Here is a 3068-nt window from a genome sequence, read left to right as displayed (position 1 = left end):
GCAATCCACTCACCTCAACCTCCCAAAGGCGCGGGATTACAGGCTGAGCCACTGAGCCTGATTTTTCTTTCTTTTTTAAGTTGGAGTCTCACTCTGTCTCCCAGACTGGAGTGCAGTGGAATGTTCATGGTCACCCCAGCATCTATCTGCTGGGTTCTGGTGATCCTCCTGCCTCAACCCTCCAAGTAGCAGAATTATAGGTGCACACTACCACACCCAACTAATTTTTGTTTTATTGTAGCGATGTCTCACTAAGTTGCCTGGGCTGGTCTCGAGCCCATGGGATCAAACAATCCACTCATCACCTCAGCCTCCCCAAGTGCTGGGATTACAGGCTGAGCCATCAAGCCCAGCCTATGCATTTCTTTTACTTCAAGATTGTCTTTGGATTTTGATAGTTTGATTATAATGTTTGTAGTTGTGGATCTTTTTGAGTTTGTCCTAGTTAGTATTTACTGAGCTTCTTAGATTGTAGATTGTTTTTCAGAAAATTTAGGAAGTTTTCATCAATTGTTTCTTCAAATATTATTTCTGTTCCTTTCATTTTTCTTCTACTAGGACTCCCATTATATGTATGTTGGTATACTTGATAATACCCCGTAGGTCTCTAATGCTCTATTCACTTTCATTTATGTTTCTTTCTTTCTATTCCTCAGACTAGATCACCTCAATTGACTTTCTTCAAGTTTACTGTCTTTCTTTTGTTTGATCAAGTTTGCATGTGAGCCCTCTAGTGAATTTTTCATTTTAGTAATTGCGGTTTTCAACTCCAGAATTTCTATTTAGTGGCCAACTAGTGATTAGATATTAACTTAAGTGACTGAATCTATTCCAAGAGGCTGTGTGTGTTGGGGTTCATCTTCACACTCAGACAGACAATTAGAAATGCTGGCTTACTGTAATCCCAGCACTTTGGAAGGCCAGGTGAGAGGATTGCCTGATCCCACAGGTTTGAAACCAGCCTGGGTAATTTGAAGAGACCTCATCTCTATAATAAATTTTTTTTTTTTGAGTTGGAGTCTCACTCTGTCACCCAGATTGGAGTGCAGTGGCCGCTCCCGGCCACGGCAACCTTGCCTACTGGGCTCCAGCGATCCTTCCGCCTCAGCCTTCCGAGTAGCCAGAATTACAGGCATGCACTACCACGCCCAGCTGATTTTTTGATTTATTGTAGAGATGAGGTCTCGCTGCCCAGGTGGGTCTCGAACCCGCGGGCTCAGGCAATCCACTCACCTCAGTCTCCCAAAGGCATGGGATTACAGGCTGAGCCACCGAGCCCAGCTTATAATAAATTTAAAAATTAGTCAGGCATGGTGGCTCGTGCCTGTAGTTCCAGCTACTTGGAAAGCTCAAGTGGAAGGATTGCCTGAACCCAGCAGGTTGAGGCTGTGGTGGCCATGAGCATGCCACTGCACTCCAGCCTGGGCAACACAGTGCGACTCTAACTCAAAAAAAGAAAGAAAGAAAGAAATGCTGGCTTAGCCAAATGTGAAAGCTTAAACCTTCTTTGGTTTTTCTTGGACATGTACACAGAGTTGAGCATGCATATAGGCCCATGCATGTGCACGGCCTTCTGGATTCCCATGAGTATGTCAGCAGTTATAGATGCCTCCTGTGGACATCTCATTTCCCAGCTCTTCTTTTGTTGTTGTTGTTTTTGGTTGGCTTATTGGTTGCCTCAACTTTTATCATTGTTCAGGCAGCTACAATGTTAACCAATGGTGAAATTATTTCCAGCAAACTACCCAGTAAAAAGTCTGTTCTCACTGAGCTTGGTCTCAGTCAGGTCAAATTAAGGCAAGTCATATGAATTAGGCTTCCAGGAAATTGCCAAACAGGTCCAATAATGACAGTTCTCAAAGAGTGCTGTTTTGCTCCAAACCCATTCTGTCCTAGCAAGTAGCTGCTAGGCCACTGGTTTTCACTATGATTGTGGAACTATTGGTTTTCAAGGCTAATGAGGAGTTGGGGAGAGTCATGAGAATAGGACAAGTTAAAACATCACAAATCTCTGACCAGGCTCAGTGGCTCAGCCTGTAATCCCGGCACTTTGGGAGGCCAAGGCAAGTGGATTGCCTGAGTCTGCAGGTTCGAGACCAGCCCAGGCAACTTGGGAAGACCTTGTCTCTACAATAAATAAAAAATAAGCTGGGCATGGTAGGGCATGACTGTAGTTCTGGTCACTTGGGTGGCTGAAGTGGAAAGATTGCTGGAACCCAGCAGGTCGTCACTGTGGTGGCCATGAGTGTGCCACTGCACTCCAAATCTGGGTGACAGAGTGAGACTCCAACTCAAAAAAAACCACAAAAAGCCACAAATCTCAGCATTCAGATAAAACCTCCTTTTTTGTTTAATAAATGCTCCTTGGATTATTGCTTTTGATTAATTTCAAGATTCTAAAAATTTTGATTTTGATAAGTTGCTTCAATGTTCTCACTGCTTTTACAGAGTAGTTTCTTGGCAGAGCTTACTTCACCATTCCCACTGACATCACCTTGTTCAGTAATTTGAAGGTATCATTCCATTGTTTCCATTCTTGCTATTGCAAAATAAACTGTCATATTAATTGTTGCTCCCATGAAGATATTTTTCTCTCTGGCTTCTTTTAAGATATTTATCTTTGGTTTTTAGAAATTTGGCTGTGCTGTACCTAAGTTTAACTTTGGATTTATCCCACTTGGGGTTTATATGGTACTGCAAACTGAATTGTGTTTCCCTTTTAACACCCCTCCCCGCCCCCACATGTTGAAGCTCTAAACCTCAATGTGACTGTTTTTGAGACAGGGCATATAATGAGGCAACTAAAGGTAAGTGAAATCATAAGGGTGGGGCTCTGATACAATACAATTAGTGTTCTTATAAAGAGATATCAGAGAGACCCCACTTCCCAAGCTGCCATGGGAGAACACAGTGAGAAGGCATCACCTGCAAGTCAGGAAGTGAGTTCTCACAGAACCCAGCCATGCTGGCACCTTGATCAGACTTCCAGCCTTTAGAGCTACGAAAAAAAATTTTTTTTTAGTTGGAGTCTCACTCTGTCGCCCAGACTGGAGTGCAGTGGCCGCTCC

Source organism: Carlito syrichta, unplaced genomic scaffold (assembly GCF_000164805.1).
Source record: "Carlito syrichta isolate Samal-C Ts95f unplaced genomic scaffold, Tarsius_syrichta-2.0.1 Scaffold306983, whole genome shotgun sequence".
Classification (NCBI taxonomy): Eukaryota; Metazoa; Chordata; class Mammalia; order Primates; family Tarsiidae; genus Carlito; species Carlito syrichta.
Note: the sequence above shows the minus strand (reverse complement) of the source record.